A 23,801-nucleotide genomic window follows, 5' to 3' on the forward strand; every position below is an offset into this window, starting at 1 on the left:
AAAGTACATAAAGATATAAACTAAGTTGTTAACCTAAATCCTAAATTAACTGGGGAGCATAATGTATGGGAGCTGATCTAGGGAGTATAAGGACAGGTGGAAAACAAATAAGAAAAAGTAATATAAGAAATAAGATTGGAGACATAATCAGGATCCTGATCATAACCAGTGTTTTAGGCCATGAGAAGAATTTTAGGAGCATAGAAATTCACCCGAAGTTGTCAAGATGGGAGAAAAAACATTTGGATGTATACTTAAGTAGATCATGCTGGGAATGCATTGAATTTGATAGTAAAAACAGGGAGAAGAGAAAGGAGTGTATTATGATAACATGTGAACAATCATGGTTTGGACTGGAGTTTTGGGGAGCAAAACAGAAATAGAAAGAGAATTAATAGACTAGTCCTGGGATATATTCAATCTAGAGAATAGTGAAAGTGTTAATAGCAGTGTCTTTGGGTTATTAGTGGGAATAAACAGGGTGGATACAAAAATAATGACTTACAGGTTTAAAGCATAATGAATAGGGCTGGTGATATGGAAAAAATTACAAATAAAATTTTTAGTTAGAATGAACTAATTTCATTTACAAATGAAATTAGAATTTTTAGTTTAATTCAAATTTTTAGTTTGAATTAGTTAGAAACCCAAATTTTAGAAGTCATATCTGGGACTAGGGATAATCAATTACTTTTGAAAATAATTGACGTCAAAATTGAGAAAGGATCTATAGGATTTAGTCAGACAAAATTACTCCTTAGTCTGACATCCTGGACTCCTTGTAAACAGCTTCCTCTGTTCTTTTTAGGTTTATCTCCAAATAGTCATCATTCTGATCCTTTGGTTCCATCAATATTGATTTATTCATTCTTCTTTCAGAATGAATTGCTGTGTGCTACATCTACCCACATTTAATTTTCCCTTATAATGAGTATATTAATAAATCATTCACTGAGATGGCCTGATATTAGTCATGAATTTATACATTTATTATTAATCCCTACTTAATATGAAATAGGGAGGTATGACTATTTTCCCTCTATAAAAGAATTTCTAGTATCTCCTATACAGTATGTATGTGATTTATCAATATTTTATGTTTAAAATGAGATTACAAACATAAACTTCTGATTTAGAATTTCATAAGTATATTTTTAAATCATTTTAATGTTACATTGCAGAATTCAAAGTAAAGCATATTCAAATCTCCATAGCCTATGTTTTGAAAGCCATGAACATCACTCTTGCTTTGTTAATGTAATCCTAAATTCTTATCATATGAGTTTACAAATAAAGTTTGTTAAGTTAAGGAAGAAATAGTTACATCAAAATACGCAAGTTAAACAGAATTGAAATCTATTTAGTAATGGAGGTGGCAAGTACCGTCTCTATCTTGCTGGCAAATTTCTGGCATCCTGCTTTAATGGAAGGATGATGCAGTCATTTCAGTAAACTAAAGACTAGGTTGCTTTGAGTGGTGTGTTAAGAGTGTGGAGAATGTCTTCATTTTCTTATATGTCACCAGTCATGTCTTATTTTCTTTCATCATCCCTTATGCTGTGGTGAAGGTGGCTATCTAACCAACTGATAGTGCCATCAATTGGAATCTTAATTTTTTTTTTCATGTCTATAAATTCTGCTTGATTATTTCATAGTTTTTGGTTGTCTTTTACAATTACCTACATTTTCATTTAATTTGCTGAACATATTAAAGACAATAATTTCAAAGTTCTTGTTTGATAACTCTAGAAGCTAGATCAGAGTATTTTGAATACTCTTCATCTGTTTCTATTTACTCCTTTAGTCAATTCTTATATATTTGCATAATTTTTTCTGATTCAATGCTAGACACAAATGCATAATTATAGGAAACTTTGAGGGCGTAGAGCCAGCTATCTTCCACACCTGGAGTGATGCTATTGTAGATCAGCCAGCCTGCAATATTCTTGCCATCTTAACCCTAATGCATGAGTGAGCACGACTGAAGCCAGAAGTGCCACTATAACCATCAGTTTAGCTTATTGGGCTTGTAGGCTTAATTATAATAATAAAGTTCATTTTTAGAGCCACCAAATTTGGGTGTGGCTTGTTTTACAGTAATAACTAATTAATAAAACTTCATCGTTACTGAGATTATTATCTCAGAGCTTTAAAATATAGTTATTTTAAGTGTGTGAAGTGTACAGATCATGGATATTTTATGAGAGCATTTCATTGTTATTTGTTCAAGCATGTTGATGATTTCTATTAAATTAAAAAATCAACTTAAAGTGCACGTTTTGATTAATAGATGATTTTTTTTTGTTTTTTCTCAAATCTTCTTATTTATAAGTTCTTGAATTTTATAACATGATCTCAGCCTGACTTTATGCATGTGACATTATCATTAGTCACTATTTTTTTTTTCATGCAAAAATTTTCTGGGGCACCTGGGTGGCTAAGTCAGTTGAGCATCTGCCTTTGGGTCAGGTCATGATCCCAGGGTCCTGAAACTGAGCCTGTGTGTTCCTCTCCATTCTCAGCAGGGAGTCTGCTTCTCCTTCTTTCTGATACTCCCCTGTTTGTGTTCTCTCACTGTCCCTCTTTCTCTCAAATACATACATAAAATCCTTAAAAAAATTCCTTTGTGTATCTCACAAACTGTAGAAAATCTTATATTTGTCAGCCATATCTGTGTACCTTATATGTGAATTTAAATTAAAATTCTGTCTCCTAATCAATAACAGACCTGATTATCTGAATAACATCTTTTCATATTGGCCATCTGTTGCTTTATACTCCTTTTTGGCAGTCAATTTTCTCCATAACACAATCTGCATTTGAAGATTTTATTACGTGTTCTTGATGAGTCACTTTTGTCTCATAACCTTTCCCTAAAACACAAACCACATACAATTCATTATCATGAAGTAAAGCCTGGCTTATGAAAAGTAAATAGTAAATAAAGGAACTATTCCATACTTTTATTTACTTTTTTGGAAGATTTTTATTTATTTATTTATTTTATTTATTTGAGAGAGAGAGAGATTGAGTGAATGAGGAGGAGGAGGGGCAGGGGGAAGCCGACTCCCTGCTAAGCAGGGACCCCACCCCCACCCCCAAATCAGAACTCAATCCCAGGACCCTGGGATCATGACCTGAGCTGAAGGTAGACAATTAACAGACTGAGCCACCCAGGTGCCCTAACTATTCCATAGTTTTAAAATACAATTTCATGCAAAGCTATTTGTGCACAGTCATCTTATTTTGTCAGCTATCATTTTCTAAAATGATTTTTATGTCAGATGTGATTTTCTAAAAATGATTTCCAAAAGTTGGGGTTTAATTTTTTGAGATTGAATATAATATTATGTAATAAATGGGTTATCATGTTGCATTATTTGGAACATACACAATCACTGATGTAGTGAATCCTATAGACAAATACTGACAGATGATTTGGCATTTATCCCCTACCTTCGGTGACTTCAACCACAGCACATCAATTCAAACTTAAACAATGTAAAATCTGTCTCTATCCCTGTCTTTGTCTCTCTCTCACATTTACACACACAAATTGTGATGGAAACTTTTTATTGTCAGATAAGTACTCTGATAAAAGACTGTGACCTCTGATGTTCAGTGTGTCCATAGTAAAAGCATTGTATCTTGGTAAGTGGCTATTCAGATAAAGACTATGGTAGACTAAAATCTAGCCTATTCTTTAAGCATGTAAATAAGTTATGGTCAGTAGAATGTTGGTGAAAGTGGTAAATGTAAATCCATGTGTGTCCTTAAGTTCTAGGGTGTGCCATCTACTATGCTTTCTGTTAGTAATCAATAGTCACACACTGGACTCCCCTATTCCTTCTGCATGCCAGGTACATTTCCATGGTAGGGCCATTTCACTGAGTGTTAATTCTTGCCTCCAAAATCCATAGGTATAAATACCTTACCTCTTTCTAGTCATGGCTCAACTATTATCTTCCTGAGGGAGCTATATGAAGATAACCAATTTACCAATTTCAACATTAAACAGCTACTGCATGACAGGAACATAATTAAGATTAATTTAATATTTCATTTGAGAGATAGTGAGAGCTTGGCCCAATTCACTGGTAGTCATGGGGGTTATAAAGGGGTATATAAGAGAAATGTTCAGGTGTTCACAACTTACATCTTAGTGAAAAAATGGATTCAGAGAACTGAACAAGGTTTCTGATTCTCACACCCTTCTTTCCAGTTTTGGTTTTTCAGTTGATGGTCTTAATAGGAAAGTGAATAAGTTTTAGAGAAAATAATACAAATGGGAAAATTTTTTTTTAAGATTTTATTTATTTACTTGACAGAGAGAGGTCACAAGGAGGCAGAGAAGCAGGCAGAGAGAGAGGAGGAAGCAGGCTCCCCGCTGAACAGAGAGCCCGATGTGGGGCTTGATCCCAGGACCCTGGGATCACAACCTGAGCTGAAAGCAGAGGCTTTAACCTACTGAGCCACCCAGGCGCCCCAGGAAATTTTTTTATGAGTCAAATTTAACCTGTTAAAATATCATTTGACTATCATATATTCTTCTAAGTAAATCATTCTTAACACTTTTCCTTTTTACAAAGTTTCAGTTATTGATGTAGTTCAAGTGCATTATACATTCACTTATCTGTGTCTAAGCATGAGTGACTCAGTACTAAAGTTTAAATAAGTATGTACTCAATCTCATAAGTGCCTGGGGGGAAATGAAAATTATATTGTAAGAAATAATGAAATTTGAATTTGTCATTGTTTTCATATGTTCAGGAAATTATCTAATATTACTATACCATGTTTTTGCAGTATATAACAAATTAGCCTAATTATCTTGGAAAGCATATCCTTGTAGTAGTTTCCCAGGTGTAAATTGTTGGCACATTCAAATTGGTATAACTTGAAAAGGGTATAATTCCTTGAAAAGGAAATATTTTAGGGAAATATGCAAGGCTTGGGGGAAACATAAGGGATAAGACAGTAGCCTGGAGGTTAACATTAACAGAGATTTAATTCTCCCAATGAGAGGGAGAATTTGTTACCCAAACCCCAAAGGAGAGAAACTTCAAAGAGATAATTAATAACCTTCAAATGAGGGACACAGTCAAAGCCAGGTGATCCTGTAGGAGAAAGATAAGAGAGCACTCTGCATTCACTCTTATTCCTTTCTCTAATCTCAGCAGATTTACCTTTAATCAAATCAAGAAGGCACAGGACAAAGAAAACTATTGATACAGCTTATTTAGGTCAGTTTCCCTAGACAGTGAGCAGAGAGAAGCATATAGAGTGAATATGAGAGGATAAACAGAAGATGGCCAGCATAACTTTTGTTTGAAGCTTAGTAATTATTTGCCAATATAAATTTATTAACAAATTTTTCCCAAGTTAGGAAACTGTAGCCCTGTGATGGTAAATGTATAACATAAACTTAACACATACAACCACATTTCTAAATTTTTAAGAATTCTCAAAAGGCAAATACCAATGAATAGATGTTTTTTGATATTAATATGAGAGTATAGTAATATAATAGTGTATTCTGTGCACTAAAATGTTTTTAATGAATATCATCTATATTTCCAAAATAAAACCAGTGTATTTTCTGTGTCACAATAGCATCAGAAGTTTGGTGGAAACATTAAATGCCTTTATTTTTCTTCAAAAGAGCTTACTAAAATACCATTGAAGAAAGAAAAGGTTTATTTTCATTCCTTGAAATGCATTTTTTCAGATATAAATTTCATATATTTAGTTCATATGAAAAAGTTGAAGTTCATTTATTAACTAGTCAAGAAGAAAATTTATTATAGTATGGAAATTTTATGTGGTAAGAAGAAACATTTTGCTTCTATTAATTAGTATTTAACAGTAGAGTGTATCAAAGAGGCTTTAACAGAGAAAAATACAATACACATCATAACAGAATAAGAGAAAAGGGGGAATGGACACCTACTTTACAACTATGGTGCTTAAGTTATGCTTTTTGATTGCATTGTTTTAATGACCCTTTCCTAACATAGTGGCAACCTGTGTTTTGCAGCTATTGTAGAATTTAAATTATCCTTAAAACTCTCATACAAAGACTGGTCCTTTTCTTCATTCTCAGGAGATTGATTATCTTGCTTACTAGTCACAGAAAAACAAAACAGAAAAAAAAAAAAAAACCTATCAGATACAATTTCTTTTTCCCCCAAATTTTAGAAACTTAGTTCATTTGCATGTATCTTGTCTCCCTCCATAACCTGCAGTTGAAGGAGTTGTTCTATTAGAGTAGATGGTTCGACTCTTCTCAAACTCTAAGCAGTATCTTTCTTTTTATTTTTTATAATTTTTATTTTTTTATTAACATATAATGTATTATTAGCCCCAGGAGTACAGGACTGTGAGTTACTAGGTTTACACACTTCAAGCACTCACCATAGCACATACCTTCCCCAGTGTCCATAATCCAACCACCCTCTCCCTATCCCCATTACCCCTGGCAATCCTCAGTTTGTTTTGTGAGATTAAGAGTCTTTTATGGTTTGTCTCCCTCCCAATCACATCTTGATTCATTTATTCCTTTCTTACCCCCCAAACCCCCATGTTGCCTCTCAATTTTCTCATATCAGGGAGATCATATAATTGTCTTTCTCTGACTGACTTATTTCATTAAGCATAATACCCTCTAGTTCCATCCACATCATCGCAAATGGCAAGATTTCATTTCTTTTGATAGCCACATAGTATTCCGTTGTAGAGATATACCACATCTTCTTTATCCATTCATCTGTTGATGTACAACTAGATTCTTTCCATAGTTTGGTTATTGTGGACATTGCTGCTATAAACATTCGGGTGCACGTGCCCCTTCGGATCACTACGTTTGTATCTTTAGGGTAAATACCCAGGAGTGTGATTGCTGGGTCGTAGGGTAGCTCTATTTTCAACTTTCTGAGGAAACTCCATGCTATTTTCCAGAGTGGCTCTAAGTGATATCTTTCCACTGATACTTTCTTCTCTCTCTCTGTTACCAAATTCGTGCTTATCAGCATCTAAACATCTTCATGTATTTTCCATCTTAAACAAACTCATCTTCAATAAAAATAGCCCAATAGAAGTGTTCACTTAAGAGTAAGATTTTGTTCATATCTTAGTCCTTTCCAAGTTTACTTGATCTTGTGCTTTCTCTTTTAGTCATGTCTATGACGATAATGTATTAATTATTAGCATGAATACTTAATAAACATTTTTTCTAAGTCACTGAGATGTTTGAGTCCATTTGTTACTCTAGAACAACCTAATACACTTGACCTGGTACAGAAATTCATTCGTGGGAACAGAATGGTATAATAAAAAATGAGTAAATGTGTGGCACTGGGTTAAATGTGTGGCACCAGCATGCAGACCTCAAGGAAATTATGTTAGAGGTTGGATTCATGGTGATCTACATTAGGCAGTAGTACAACACTGATGAAAATATTGACCGAAATAACTCAGCATAGACATCATAAATACCTAAATGAGAAAGAGTGATATCATATGTTGGTTTCTGGAAGCTATATTTAATAAGATAATTCAAATAAAATATCATCTCAGAAAACAAATTGGCTTTTCTTCAAGCAGAGAAAAAGAGTCATGGAGGGGGTCCAGAAATTTTGAGATATTGATGGTTTTTCAACTCCAAATACTAAAATTTTTTTAATGTGTGAAATGAGAAAAGGTAATTAAATCTTCGCCTCAATAAGAAGAATTAAAGAGTTTCACTTTTGCACACACTTATTTAAAGCCCCTCAGTGTGTTATTATGATAGGATGGAGTAAATACTTTCAGATGGAGAAAGTGCTCAACGAAATTCAACTATATCCTGGATAATACACAGGGCTACACTCAGTGCCCGCATTTCCTTTCTTCTAACCAGTCTTCAAACCACTGTAATCTGATCTTTTTGCTCACTGCTTTTCCAAACCAAAATTCTTCAGGACATTAATACGATCTTTGTCATTTTCTCTAACAGCTGTCTTTTTACTTCTTCTGACTGACCTCTTGTCACCACCGGCAGTTTGCTTACATACTTCTTTTACTGGATATTCTGCTTCTTCTGATCCCCATAACTCCATATTCTGGTTTCTCTCTTAGCAATGGCCCATTTTTGCCATTTTATTTTGCCATTACACTCATGTTTACTCCTTTTGTAATTGTCTTACAGTTCTTGGATATTCTGTTCTGGGTTTTTTGTTTACCCAGTCTTTATTTTCTTTGCTTTCGTTTTTTTTTTTTTTTTTTAATATTTTATTTTATTTATTTGACAGACTGAGAGAGCACAAGCAGGCAGAGCAGCAGAGGGAGAGGGAGAAGCAGGCTTCCCACAGAGCAGGGAACCCGATGTGGGACTCGATCCCAGGACTCTGGGATCATGACCTGAGCCAAAGGCAGTTGCTTAACCAACTGAGCCACTCAGGCACCCCCCTTTGCTTTCAGTTGTCAGGGCTTCTATTGGTGTGCCCTCTAGCTCAGAAATTCTTTCCTCAGCCATGTCCAGTCTCTTAGTCAGGCCATCAAAGGCATTGTTCATTTCTGTTACAGTGATTTTTGTCTCCGGTACTTTTAATATTTCCTTAGAATTTCCATTTCTCTGCTTACATTGCCCATCTGTTCTTGTATGTTATCTACTTTATGCATCAGATCCCTTGGCATATCAATCATAGGTATTTTAAATTCCCAGTCTGCTAATTTTAACATCGCTGACATGTCTGGTTCTGATGCTTGCTCTGTCTCTTCAAATTGTGTTTTCTGTCTTATGATATGCCTTATAATTTTTTCTTGATAGCAGGACATAATGTACTGAGTAAAAGGAGCTTCTGCAAATAGCCCATTAGTAATGTAGGGGTGAAGGGTGGAGGGGAGATAAGCGTTCTTAGTCCCACTATTAAGAAGCAGTCATTTAAGGAGCCTGTTTCTGGACCTTGAACTTCGCAAGAGCTTCTCAGGTTTTTTTTCTACCCTTTAGGTGAGACAGGATGGCTTAGGATAAGCTAGCGTTTGATATTTTTCTTCTCCTAGGTGGAAGGCAAAAGCAGGCCAGAGCTAGGTATTTCCCTTACCCCAGGTCGATTAGACTCTGCTAATACACAGCAGATTAGGCTGCAGTGGATTAATTTCCCCTGAAGGCGCACCTTGTTAAGAGGAGAGGGTGTTCGAGCCCATTTCAAGGTGGGTCTTTCTCCCCTCCCCCCACCGGAAGTACAAGGGGATTTTTCCCGTCTGGGCTATGGGAATCTGGCCAACCTCCCGGAGGTAAATCTCACAGTATGGTGGGATTTCTTCTTTGATTGAGTGCCCTTGGAGTTTTTAACTCTCAAGAGCTGCCCTCACTGAACCTCCAGCAATCCAGAGACTATGCGTGGCGTTTTTCTTGCAGGTGCTGGTTCCTGCAGCGGTTTCTACGCCTGATTGATGCTTCAGGTAAGACCTGACTCCCTGTGTGCACCTGTTTCTCCAGTCTTAGGGACAGCAGTTTGCACGATGCCCTCCCCTCTCTTGAATCCAGGAAGAACTGTTAGTGTATCATTGTGTTCAGCTTTTCACTTCCTACGGCTCAGTGGGGACTTTCGTGCGCCTTACCTTGGAACCAAAGCCTGCCAGGTCGCAGGTGTCTCATGTTCTCACAGAGGGAGAGCTCCTCGTTCTGTTCAGGTTTTCTTCTTCTCCATACTCAACTCTGCATTATCATGTATTCCTGTTTACCAAAAGCTCTCGCAGATCTGTGTTTCCAGTTATATTATTTCTCGAACTTACTGTCCTTTGTACGTTGTTCTTGAAGTACTGAAAATGAATAAAAATCCATAGTCGCGAATAAGTATTCAGTGGGGAGTAAACTATGACACTTACAAATGACCCTGTACACAAAAGTTATTTATATAAAATGAAATAAAATTGAAAAATGAAATATATGCGAAAAATATCTCAAGGGAATTAGAATATGATACAACTACAAAATGTGACCATTTCATAAAAGATAACAGAATGTATAAGCATTGCACCATGACAATGAGTGTGTGCTAAATATTGGGGTTGTAGTGGGGGAAAATTGCAAGTTATGGTAAATATTTAAGCAAAATAGAGAATGCATATGCATTCATTAAGAGAACTCACACAACTCTGTGGGTCCTTGCTTTCAATGAAATACAGTAGTATGTAAGAATTTGAAGAGTAAGGAAGAGCATTATTTCTATTCAATAGCCATAGTAAGGAGTATATTTCTGCTCCTTGTTAATAGATCTCATCTAGGAGAAAAGTGAAATTCATGTTTGATCTCACTATGCAGAGCCCTCAGACTCTGTCATTACCACCGCCACTAAAAAGGGCAGTAAGTTGATTATATGGGTGTATTAGCTGTTTAGTGCAGATCTTAAAACTTAATCAAGCATACAATTCAAGAAATATGTAGATGGCAGTAGTATGTGATCACAGTGTTGAGGACATGTGTTTTCTGTGTGCCTGATGAAAGAATCAAATATACTGCTTACCTAAGATTATGACAAAATGAAATACTCTGTAAAAGTAATTTTTATAGATGACTGATTTTTTTTTTTCTTTTGATGTGCTAAAAATTGAAAAAAACAATACCAGGTGAAGTACTTTAGTGACATATTTCTAAAGTAGAGACAGTTCTGCCTACCTCAGTAGAATAAATTAGCATGATATGCTTTTTCTTGATGGCTCAAGGTCATATCAACAAATATTAACATGAGTTTATGGTCATACAGTGATGTTCATTGGCGCTAATGAGGCGCACAAAGGTTTGGCTTTTTTCCCCCCTTTTTATTCTTTTCCTCTTCAATTTTTTTCTTTGCAACCTATAGATTCAAACTAATTTCCTTTATCAAAAATAGTGGAGGTAACTTTTTTCTGCTCTTTTAGATTTGGTCTTGCCTTCTAAAAGCAGCTAGTGCTTTTTCCTGCCTTTTATGTAATACTTGCTCTATTACTCAACTTCTCATGTAAAGTGAAAGTGTATTGTTTTCAAAGAAAATAACTATGTTACTTAAAATTCTAATATTAGAACCTTTAAAGAAATCATATATGTAAATCATAGAGTTATTTTAATTCTTTGATATAAAAAAAATTATAGCCTCTGAGTACCACTTCTGAGTTCTTGTTACTTGTGAATTTTTGTTAGAAAAGTGAGCCCGTATTATTTTACTGTTAATGCTGGGCACGTGAAGTGGTGGTTGATAACAGTAGTGTTACCTAAAGGCACAAGTGAAAATATCTTTTACAGTTTCTCCCCAACATTTTAGGGGATGTAAACGATGCATAAGAATCATAGAATACTTGTTATGACCTAATTAACTTTGAACTAGAATGAGTCTAGATACAATACCACTTGTAACTGTTTCCAAATAATTTAAAATCCAAAATTGTGAAAACAAGGCTTCTCGTCAGCTGAAAACTCTCATTATATGACCCGTAATATTTTTATTTTTTAAATCAAGAATGCTATGAATATAGCACTACATAAAAGACTGTTCAGCTGATGTTCTGCTTTTTTATGTTTTTAAATTCTGATATTTATGTACACGGTACTTACGTGATAATAGTTAAGTACTAGTAAATCAAATTGTAATATGACTAAAGTTAGTGATATATAGAATGTGGTACAGATTTCCAAATGAGAAATGATCTTTTAAGCCAGAAATCTGTAGGGATATAAAGCAGAAATGGGAGACGAGTTGGCTGTTTATTTCCCTTCCAAATATTTTGCAGGCATGAAAATTTCTACAACACCATGAAGCTCTTCTTATTATATAATTTTTGCAGGGCTTGTGAAATTCAATAGGAACAGCAGTATGGCAGGTGACTTTAAACTTGCCAGTCACTGCACAGTTGAGTTTCTGAAGGGCAAAGACCTTGTCTCCTCATATTTAACTTGAAGAAGTCGTCAGAGTATCTGGCATGTATTATACAATCAAAAATTTTTGACGAAATTAGTGTATGCCAAATTCACACAGAATCTACACTATGACAAAGTGGAAAAGAAAGCTGGAAATTTAATTTTATTTTAGAAAGTAAGATACTATCACTCTTCTTACTCTTACTATTACTCTTTCTTTAGTCCATAAACAAATAACTACAGAAACGATCTTTTTTGTCTTGAATTATGTGGACTGTTCACATTTTTAGATACATACATTTATTTGACATAATTTCTTCATGCCTGACTTTGTCCAATATGCCATTGTCTAGCAGGTGAACACTTATGTAACAACTGCTCAATCACAAAGATAAACCCTAATCTTAGGTAACGGGCTGTCAAGTTAAAGAAAGAATAAACCTATATGGTACAAGAAATAATACCTAGAAGTTTTATAAAAAGAAACATATAAATAAATGCAAATTAATCACTGTAAATTATGTATTTAAGTATCCAAATGTGAAAAGGAATTAATTAGGGAGGTTTTCCTTAATTAAGAACCACTATAATCAATTGTTTGATGCATAGTATCATTACATTTGGCAAGTGTCACTTCAGTTTCAAAAACTTTATTTTTTCCCTTTCAAGCCTTTGGAGCTACTTTGGATTTTTTATAATCCTTCGGAAAGCTGTTAATTTTAATTATTAGATTCCTTAGCACATGCAGTGTTACCCCATCAGATATTTACTGAGAACCAACCTTGCAACAAGCACTGAGTAAAGCTGTAGGAAGACATTACTACATCATAAACAATCCCAAACACAAGCAGATTACATGGCAGAGGGAATAACATGTGGTCTGAATAGTGACCTCCAGAGTTGCAGGTGGTGACTGGATCATTAGTGTGAGCTCAAGTTCATGGAGTGCTGCAGTGGAGGTTTAGCTGATGTTTTGCTGGGTGGGGATTCGGGAAAACTGAATCCGCATCATGAGCTGCCTCTTAATTATGTTCATGACTACAGTTTGGCCAAGAGTTGTTTGCATTTCAGTATTTGAAAGTACTATGTACACATCAAAGTTCAGTAACAGTTAGTATATGCTGTTAGAAGAAATTTTGATTATGTATGTATTAGAAAATTCTGGAATAATCTTAGAAATGAAAAATAAAAATCTGAAATTTTGGTGAATATAATGTTTTTCCTGCATAAGAATATAGAACACTTTGAAATTAGACACTATTATAATAGAGCTTTATCACTTAGGTAGCTTTACTTAACACTATCATTTAAAAATGATATGGAATGAAACCAATAAAAGATGATGGTTTGGTCTTTCATATACAAGGTAAAAGTAAATAAGCATTAATGCATGTGATTGGGGTAAAGTATCTTTTTATAGATTTACAAGGATATATTATAATTAAATATAATTTTTATTTCTAACTTCTAGCCTAAAGTTAAAATATAACTTCTGCAGGTGGAAAATCATACATATTCAAGGTTTACCTAATTATTTTAACTGACTTTGGCAAGGCAGAGTTGTGAAATTACATTACTTTTTTTTTTTCTTTTTCCAAATTGGTTTGTTTAGTGATTCATGGACATACTTAGAATGGAAGAATTTCTTAGTTCCAAACTTTATTAGAGAATGTTGCTTTATACAAATATAATGGGGCTATTATTTTTTTTAATTCATGGATTTTTAAAATATGATTAAAATGTTAGGTTTTTTTTAAAGATTTTATTTATTTATTTGACAGAGAGAGAGAGATCACAAGTAGGCAGAGAATGAGAGAGGGAAGCAGGCTCCCTGCCGAGCAGAGAGCCCGATGCAGGGCTGGATCCTGGGACCCTGAGATCATGACCTGAGCCCAAGGCAGAGGCTTAACCCACTGAGCCACCCAGGCGCCCCAAGTTGTTTTATTTCATAGAAAATAAATTTGTTAAAAATGCATGATAATATTCTGTTATGTTCTAAAATCATAATGCCCTATAATGGAAAAAGACAGTGTGTGTCAGTGAATTTATTTTAAAAACTGTACAAAGCCTAAGAAGTTTGTTTTCTGTATTATTATTTTTAAAAAATACTAATGTATATTTTTATTAAATTATAATTTAAACTCTAAGTTAGATTGGTTAATTGACATATTTTTACATGTTCTGAAACAAAAGTAGTTTTTTTAAAACATCTTTCATTTGGTTTAGCTATATCTTAGATTAGCTATATCTTATGTTTCTCAAAAAATAAGAGAATAATATATATAGTATATAGTATACATATGACATATATATTATTTATAAATATATAATATATATAATACATCATTCATTATTATATATCATATATTATATCATATATATGATATAATATGTAATATATAAATATAATATATAATATAAAAATATAAATGCATATAAATATATATAAATATATAATATTTATATATGATATATAATATTATATTCCTGAAATGTATATCCACTGCATTAGGTCAAAATGTCAAAGTAAGGTAATAAGTTTAACAGACAGGATCAAATACTTAAGTACATTTAATCTCATGGAAAGACACATTTCTCAGTGTAAGTTAATTTGACATTTGAGTATAACATTCCTACATTCAAAATAGAAATTTCGAAAATCTTTCACATCGTTATATGACACATTACAAATTTGAGTTGAAAATGTCCTTTAATGGGACATAATTCTAAATACTGTAACCTTTATAGATAACCTATGACAAAGATTTTTCTTTCTCTTTTTAGTTTTCTTTCTAAATGGCCAATCAGAGAGTTGATGTTGTGTTAGTATGGATTATCAGTTTCTGATAACAGTCCAAAATTTATATCACTATTATCTCATTTGGATATGATCCTCTATAAATAATGAGATAAACAGACAAAAACTTTGGCCATGTCCAGATACAACTGAAATGATAAAAGCCCCTTTCATAAAACAATGCCAACCGATATGAAATTTAAAAAAAAAATTGTTTTTGGGTGGCTCAGTTGGTTAAGCATCTGCCTCCAGTTCGTTCATGATTCTGGGGTCCTGGGATCGAGCTCCACATGCAGCTCCCTGCTCGGTGAGGAGTTTTCTCCTCTCCCTCTGCCTCTTCCCTGCTCACGTGATTGCTCTCTCTCTCAAATAAATAAAATCTTGAAAAAAGAAAAAAATGGAAAAATGGCTATAATAAAATTATCTTTTAGGTAAACTTTCAGTTTTTCTGTGAAAAAAGTTTTCGTGCTATCCATGTGCTTTTAGTTTGTCTCTTTTTGTCTCTTGTGAAGATGTGGAAATGTGATTTTGTTTTATGACTAAAATTAAAGTACCTGTTAATATTCCATGCACAGCTGCCAAGAATGGAGCTAAAAGGAAAAATACAAGGAGAATTGAAAACTAAGTAATTACTTGCTATTTTTAAGTATTTTCATGATAACTCAAAATCATTCATGCGTAGTATCATTAGTTGCATTTAAAGAAAATGATAAGGATAAATGTAATATTCAGTGTTTTCATTTATATTATATATATAAATTTACATATATAATGTGCATATATGTATGTGTATACATGCATGATCTGGATCCAATGTAGAGAGACACTAAAAATGAAAATTTTTATACTGTAGTAGTAAATGCTAAAATTCATACCAATACATGGCAGACCGCTACATGATTAGTCATAAGTTGTATACAAATACTAAATAGGGGTACCTGGGTGGCTCAGTTGATTGAATGTCCAACTCCTGGTTTCAGTTTGGGTCATAGTCTCATGCATCATGGGATTGAGCCTTCTATCGGGTTCTGCACGTCGCAGGGAGTCTGCTTGAAGATTCTCTCCTTCTGCTCCTTCCCCTGCTCACTCTGTCTCCCTTTATCTCTCGAATAGATAGATAAATCTTTAAGAAAAAAAAATACCAAATAGCTCTATGTTCAAATTTCACATAAGGAATCAGGAAAACAAAGTTAATGATTCAGGATCTCCCATTAAATACTGTCAGTTTAGAACTAAAATTTATATTTTCGTATTCCAATAGCAGATCTTATTTTATCATATATCATTGCTTTTTTATAGGAAACAGATCTTTGTTGAAGAACATCTTTTTTTTTTTTTTTCCCTTTGAGAGAAAGAGAAAGTGAATTTGAGTGGGATGGGAAGAAGGACACATGGAAAGGGAGAGAGAGAAAATCTTAAGCCCAGGGCAGGGCTTGATCTGGCAACTCTGAGATCATGACCTAAGCCAAAATCAAGAATGGGATGCTTAATCAAATGAGCCACCCAGGTGCCCCTGAACATCTTTAATTGAGAGTAGAATGGGTCCTTTGATGGAGTAGCCAGTTATTATCACCTCCATTCATATGTATATAACTTGTTTTGAAATTTTTACCAGTTTTATTCAGGTATAATTGATATACAATAAGCTGCACATGTTTAAAGTATACAGCTTGAAAGGACATGGCATATGTATTTATTTATGAAAACATCACCACAAACAAGATAATGACCCACTCCCCAGAAGTTTCCTTTTTTTCCTTTACATCCACATTCTCCCACCTCTCTTGCCTTGCTTCCATCCCCAGTCAACTACTGATCTGCTTTCTACTGCTGTAGATTAGTTCATATTTTCTATAATTTTATATGAGTGGAATGATACAGAATATATGATACAGGGGTACTAGCTTCTTTCACTCAGCAAAACTGGTGATGATTCACTTATTTTGTTAACTCTTCATTCCTGTCTTTGCTGAATAGTGTTCCATTTTGTAAAGATATACAATGTTCATCTCTTTCCAAGTTACCACATATTTTTGGTGTTTTCCATTTTGACTATTCCACATAAAACAGTGAAAGTACTTGCTTTGACATATACTTTTATTTATATGTGGAGTAGGTACAGAATAATAGGGGCATGATCAACTTAAAGAAATGCTTTCCAAAATGGTTCCTCCATTTTATATTCTTCCCAGCACTGTATGATGATTCCAATTGCTGATACTACCCAATACTTTTTTTTAAATATTTATTCTTCTTAATTGGAGCCATTCTGAGAGGTATGTAGTAGCATTTCATTGTTGAGTTTCGATATTCCTAACAATTATTTGTGTTGAGAATAGGCTCATTTGCTTATTAATTATCTATATAGCTTTTTGGATGAAATGCCTGTATGAGTCTTTGGTCCTTTCCTTATAAATTGAGCTATTTTTCCTTCTCTTATTATTGAGCTATGAGAGTTTGTTTTGCTTTGTTTTTATTTTTAAATTCTGAATTCCCACCTCCTATCAGATATTTGATTTACAAATAATTTCTTCCAATTTTCCTTCTCTTTTCACTATGAGAGCAATGTCTTCTAAAGAAAAGTGATTTTGAATTTTAAAGAAATAGTTTATCTGTGTTTTTTAATGATTGTATTTTTAGTATCAGATTTAAGAAATCTGTGCTTAACCTAACTTCACAATGGTTTTCACTTGTTTTTGTCCAGACATTGTAAACGTTGATGTTTTCCATGTGGTCTGTGATCTATTTTGACTTAGTTTTTGTATATAGTAAGTTAATAGTTCTTTTTAATGTTATGTGGTATTTATTAGTGAGGCCAACTGGGCCTACAGTTTTCCTCTTGGGAAAATTTATACTATAAATTTAATTTCATTAATAGATACCAGGCTATGTATTTATTCTGTTTCTTCTTGAATGAGCTTTTGCGATTTTTGTCTTTCAGGAAGTTTATCCATATTCTCTAAATTATTAAATTTACTCCTTTACAATGGTCCATAACCTCCCTTACTATTTTAGTGTCTGTGTAATCTGTAGTGATTTAATCTGTGTGCACCACGAGATTGATAATTTGTGTTTCATCTCTTTTAGCCTTGATCAGTTTGACTAAGATTTATTAATTTAGTTGATATTTTCAAAGCCTGCAACTTTGCTTGGGCATATGTGAAGACACCAATTTTACCCTTGTATGCAGCTGCTTTTGAATACCCCCTAGTCTTTAAAATCTAGCTCTTGAAAGGGGAAAAAGAAAAACAAAACTTGAAAATTTAAAGGCCTTTTAACACCTGGAAAATCACTTTATATGGGTGGGGGATGGTGGGAGGGCTTGCAGCAATTTGGGGAAGGTACAACAAAAATGGGGGAGGGCTTGCAGCAATTTGGGGGAGGTAAAACAAAAATGGCTGCACACCTCTTTGCATTCCTGAAGTCAAAAGCTGTAAACAGTGATAAAAGCACAGATCCCTTTTTTTGCTCCAGGAATCTACACAACTTCCTGCCACAGGACTGGGAGGTAGGAGATGAAAGCTGCTACAGATATAAGAGCTAAAATTGACAGAAATTAACTACAATTTGCCCTTTAAGCTTCCTTCCAACACTTCAAGTCTTCAGTAGGCTTTGGAGTTCCAAAATAGCTACATCAGACAGATCCTTCCAGTGCAGTTATTGTCTAGATGAGGAGACGGTCCTGATGCTTCCTACTCTGTAATCTTCCCAGAATCCTGCTCCTATGTTAGTCAATTTTAAAACTGTTTTTTCCCCCAAAAGACTTTAGAATCACATACCATGAAATTCAAATTCTGACTTTGCCACACAGTAGTACAATAACCATGAAGATGTTAAATTATTTGAACTCCAATTTTTTTTTATTTTTTAACCTATAAAAAGCTATTATTAATCTAGAATACATTTATTGGATTAAAATATTTAATACATATAAAACAGCTGAATAATGTCTTTCATAGTAGTAGGCACTAAATTAATGTTAGCTTTTATTTTTATGGTGTTTTTACATATTTAAAACACCTTAAATTTTGTGTACCATAAGGTGTTTACAAAATACAGGAGCAAAATCAAAGAAAATATGAATATAAGAAAGTGACCTAAAAGAAGAGAGAGGGAATTTAAAGGAAAAATATAAAAGTTATTTTAGAACATTGCCGGATGGTTGACAAGAATAAACAAACCATAAATATCTGTATTTATGTTGTACTTAAAAAATCTTGACATAATTTTCTTTGGATTCTGCTGTTTTTATTCCTAGAGGATGTTTATTTTTTGAAAGAGAGTTTCTGACTACCAAACAATTAATCCTAGAGAAACATGTATTTTCAAACCTTAATAAGTCCCTTATCAGGGTAAGGAAAAGGAATTCCACTGGGCATAGAAATAATTTTCATTCTTTTATATCAGCATACTTTTACAACTTGATCTTAGCCAAAAGGCCGAGAAGCAATATATCAGAATACTTTTAATGACGCTTTGCATACAATTTATTAAAAAGTCTGTTTTTAAGGGACTGTATACAAATTTTATTTATGAAGACAGTGTTGAAATGTCTTTAAATACTAGACTTTTTCTACAAAACTGACCTTTCCTACTGTTTGAATGTAGATGGCATTGAAGTCTATGTGGAACTTTAACATTGTCAGCAGTAACATAAGTATGGGAGAAATTTGTTTGAATACTATTTCACTGATCTGTCACCTTCACAAATAACTTTGGATAAGTCATGGAAAGCCCTTTGCTTTATTCACAGTAACTGGAAAAAATATATGCATTACTTTTTTTTTCCTGATTTTGAAACATGATGCAATATAAAGGGAATAGGTAGATGACATTGTTAGATATTTCTTGAATAACGTATATTAAGTCCAGTTACTTCATTAGGGCTTTACTACCAATTATTACTATAATTTTCTTTGAATATAAAACAGAGAAGTAATGACATACTTCATACATTTAAGCAAGTAAACTCTGGTTAAAAGTAAATGGGTAGAATAATATATGATCTTTAAAATTATTCTAAAGAGAAATGGGATGTATCATGTTGGGCTGTATGACTTATTTCCTCATAATAACAGAAATATATTTTTCTAGACTAAGTAATTAGCAATTATTAGTTACATTTCTTTCAGGACATAAAGGAAATGAATATTAATAAGAATTCCATGATGAAAAGGAAAACAGGATTCTGTGTTAGAAGAGTATAATCTGAGTATATAACATCAATTATTTTTCACTTTTAGGGAAAAAAATGCTTTTCAGTCTCAGTTTTTAAATGTAGTTACATAAAAGTAAACTTTTCCAAGATTTGTCTCTTCTATGTGACTATGGAAAAGCAAAACTTTTTAATTTTTGTTGTTTGTTTTTTGGTAGATCTGGAGTAAAAGATATTAAATCTATATTCGTTCCCCTCCACCACCATCATTTTTGTCTTTTTGTCTTTATTTGGATTAGTTCTATCACCATGCTTTCAAGTTATTATTTATCCTGTGAACAAGTCTGTTCTTAAGCCCATTCCAAAAATATCAGATATGAAGTATTTTCTAGCATCTTGCTTTTTCACCTTTCTGCTGAAATCATCATTAGTTACATGTGCTATTCACCTTTTCTACGTCATTTTAAAACTTTTTTTTTTAAGATTTCATTTAATCATTTGACAGAGAGGAATCACAAGTAGGCAGAGAGAGGGGTCGTGGAAAGCAGGCTCCCTGCTGAGCAGAGAGCCCAATGTGGGGCCCCATCCCAGGACACTGAGATCATGACCTGAGCCAAAGGCAGAGGCTTAACCCACTGAGCCACCCAGGTACCCCTAAAACATTTTATAACAGTTTAATTCTGAAAATTCCAATGTTTAAGTCCTCTTTCAGTTTCTTCTATTTACTATTTCCATTCTTGTACATAGTTTATAAGTACTTGCTTTGATGTGTGTCTTACAATTTTTTACTGTATACATGACATTTTATTTAAAATAACAGTAGAGGTTCAAATAAATAATATTTACCCAAGCAAGGGGCACAATCTGTTTTTCTGTCAAGAAAATTGTGTGAAGAACTAAGTCAATATAATATTTAATTAAATTGGGTGGGGATTTGTTACATGTTTAGCATTTTCAGGTCACCAGCCCTTGGCTATAAATATTTTGATGTTGGAATCAAAACTCCTGCTATAGAGTGATACATAAAATTCTTTAAGTTTTAGCCAGTTTCCCAGTGTTTGGAAATGTTTCAGTGTTCTTCCAACTTCACAGCCTGTTTGCCAGTGTTTTCTAGCATGAGGAAATTTTCTTTCCCCTCAAGTGCAGCTCCTGGTTATATGCACTGTGTACAATCTGTCTTCCCTGCTGTCTCCCCGCTCACATTCAGTTGTGCTGCCGCAGGGTATTCAGCGAGTATCTGGGCTGTCCCAACACTGAGCAGTCTTAACAGTACTTTCCACCTGCTTAAGGTAGGCACCAAATGCTTTAGGGGAACTCTTTCTTAAATCTTCTCTGCTCTCAGCCTTCTGTACACCAACCCACACACTTGTTAAAGGCTTATGGGTCTTATATTGCCGTAAGAGCTCACTAAACTTCTATCTTGTTTCTCTTTATGGCCTTAAGTGATGCTTTTACCTATTTATTTTCACTCCATCAAGGATGAGTCTTGTCTTCTATGATGGTCTTGTGTTTTGCCAGAATTTGGTACTTCTTGTCTTTTGTGGGATTATAAAAATATAATTTTTATTATGAGGTTGAAGCAACAGTGCTTCCTAACATCTACCTTTTTATCAGAATTGGAAGTTTTAGCAACTTCAATTCTAGCTATCTCTTTATAAATTAATAAAATTATTTATGGAGAACAAATACATTATGTTTTTTAATTAATGAGTGTATTACAGACTTTGATATCAGCATATATTGATTTACCCTAAGACTGTTCATTCATTTTATTTACTTAGTATGTATTGTGAGCTTTATTTCATCAGTGACTAGTAATTCTATTTCTTTTCTGCTTTACAAAAACTCTCACAATGTTAAACGTATAGTAAACAACAACAAAAAAAAAACTAGTGAATACTTACTGATGAGTCACTCTAGAGAATAATTTTTATTTGCTCACTTTGCAACAGTTTCCAATATTCAAATATGATTACCTTTAAAAAATAGTTTATTTTAATCTTGGATTTATTCCACAGCATTTTTCTTTCTTTTTTTTAGAAACAGAAAATATAATGTTATATATAAAATCTCACCATATCAATATTTATCTTTTATCACAAACAGAATTTTTAAATTATCTCTAGACATGAAGATAAGAAGTTGAAAAGTTATACTGTAGGCAATACCTGGATATTTTTCTTAAATTTGTACTCATTACTTATAGCAGTTTTCCCTCTAATATTAACAGGAGCTATATTTCAGTTCTCTGGGCTAGAGACAATAGCTGTTCTTTGCTTTTCTAAACCAAGAAAAAAAATTTTTTTTATTTACTCATTGTTTCAGAGAGTCATGGTATGGAATCTTAAAGAAAATAGAGCTCCATGTGACAAATTTATTTCATTAACAACCTGGACATGAAGTTTACATTAATTCTAGTTCTTCACCCGATCAGAAGCAGAAACTTTTAGAAGTCTCCACTGTATTTTGGTGTCCTCATCATCTCTGCATTTGGATGGCCACACTACTTTAACCATGTAATGAGACATAAAAAGCATGTATACTTTGATTATAGTATAGATATCTGTGTTTTTCTTTTTCATTTCAGGTGATTAGGACAAATGGTACTGTTTTATTCTCTTTATTTTACTATCTAATTTGGAAGAAATCTCAGTTTATCTATGTTGAATAAACTGCTTGCAAAGACCCATAGCTAAAATCTAAAGATCTCTACCAGATTGTTTTATACTGGTCTGTTTTATACAGATTACTACTCATATATCACTGAAAAATTAATTATTATTTATGTTTACAAGTTGACATAAAAATTCACACTTTGTCGACTTTAAAAATAAATAAATAAATAAATATGTTTGGAAAATAAAAGCTAATAGAATGGAGTAAGTATTAACTCATTTACTTTAAAAATTGTAGGAATATAGTTTCAAGGCACTAAAGAACTCCCAAAAAGGGAACATTTTTGTTCTCTTCAACTATTTTTGTACAGAACTTCAAGTGCTAATGCTGTCAACTTCAAAAGCAAGGTCAAATTTGATGCAATTTGCAGTGACTGTGCTACTCACTTTAAAATAGTTAAGAAAGGAGTATATAACTGATGGCTGCAATCTATAACACAATTGATTTTTGCAATTTTTTCTGTGCACTTAACTGTTCAATTTTGCTATATGGTCATATATCACCTAATTTCAGCTTTTGAGACAAAAGTGATAATTTTTCTTTTTTAAGATTTTATTTATTTGACAGAGAAAGATCAAAAGTAGGTAGAGAGGCAGGCAGAGAGAGAGGGGGAAGCAGGCTCCCTGCCAAGCAGAGAGCCCAATGTGGGGCTCAATCCTGAGATCATGACCTGAGCTGAAGCAGAGACTCAATCCACTGAGCCATCCTATGTGACTCAACATTTTACTAGATTATAACTTTTTCTTAAAAACATTTATAAGGGATAAAATTCAGTTGTCTTAGTTGTGTATTTTCGGGGGAAGGTCTATATATAAATGAAATGGATTTGTTTGATTCTTTTCCATGAATTTAGTTTATTTTATACAGTTACAAAATGATCATTATTACCAGCGTTTATTTTTATTTTTTTTTAAAGATTTTATTTATTTATTTGACAGACAGAGATCACAAGTAGGCAGAGAGGCAGGCAGAGAGAGAGAGAGAGAGAGAGAGAGAGAAGCAGGCTTCCTGCGGAGCAGAGAGCCCAATGCGGTGCTCGATCCCAGGACCCTGAGATCATGACCCGAGCCGAAGGCAGCAGCCCAAACCAGAGCCACCCAGGTGCCCCTATTACCAGCGTTTAAAAAAAACAAAAAACAAAAAAAAAACCACCCACCTCCCCTTTAGTAACCATCAGTTTGTTCTCTGTGGTTAAGAGTATGTTTTTTGGTTTGTCTCTCTCTTTTTTTTTTTCCTTCGCTTATGTTTTGTTTTCTTTCATGTGCTTTATTTCTTAAATTCCACATATGAATGAGATCATA

This window comes from Mustela nigripes, chromosome 15, assembly GCF_022355385.1.
Source record: "Mustela nigripes isolate SB6536 chromosome 15, MUSNIG.SB6536, whole genome shotgun sequence".
NCBI lineage: Eukaryota > Metazoa > Chordata > Mammalia > Carnivora > Mustelidae > Mustela > Mustela nigripes.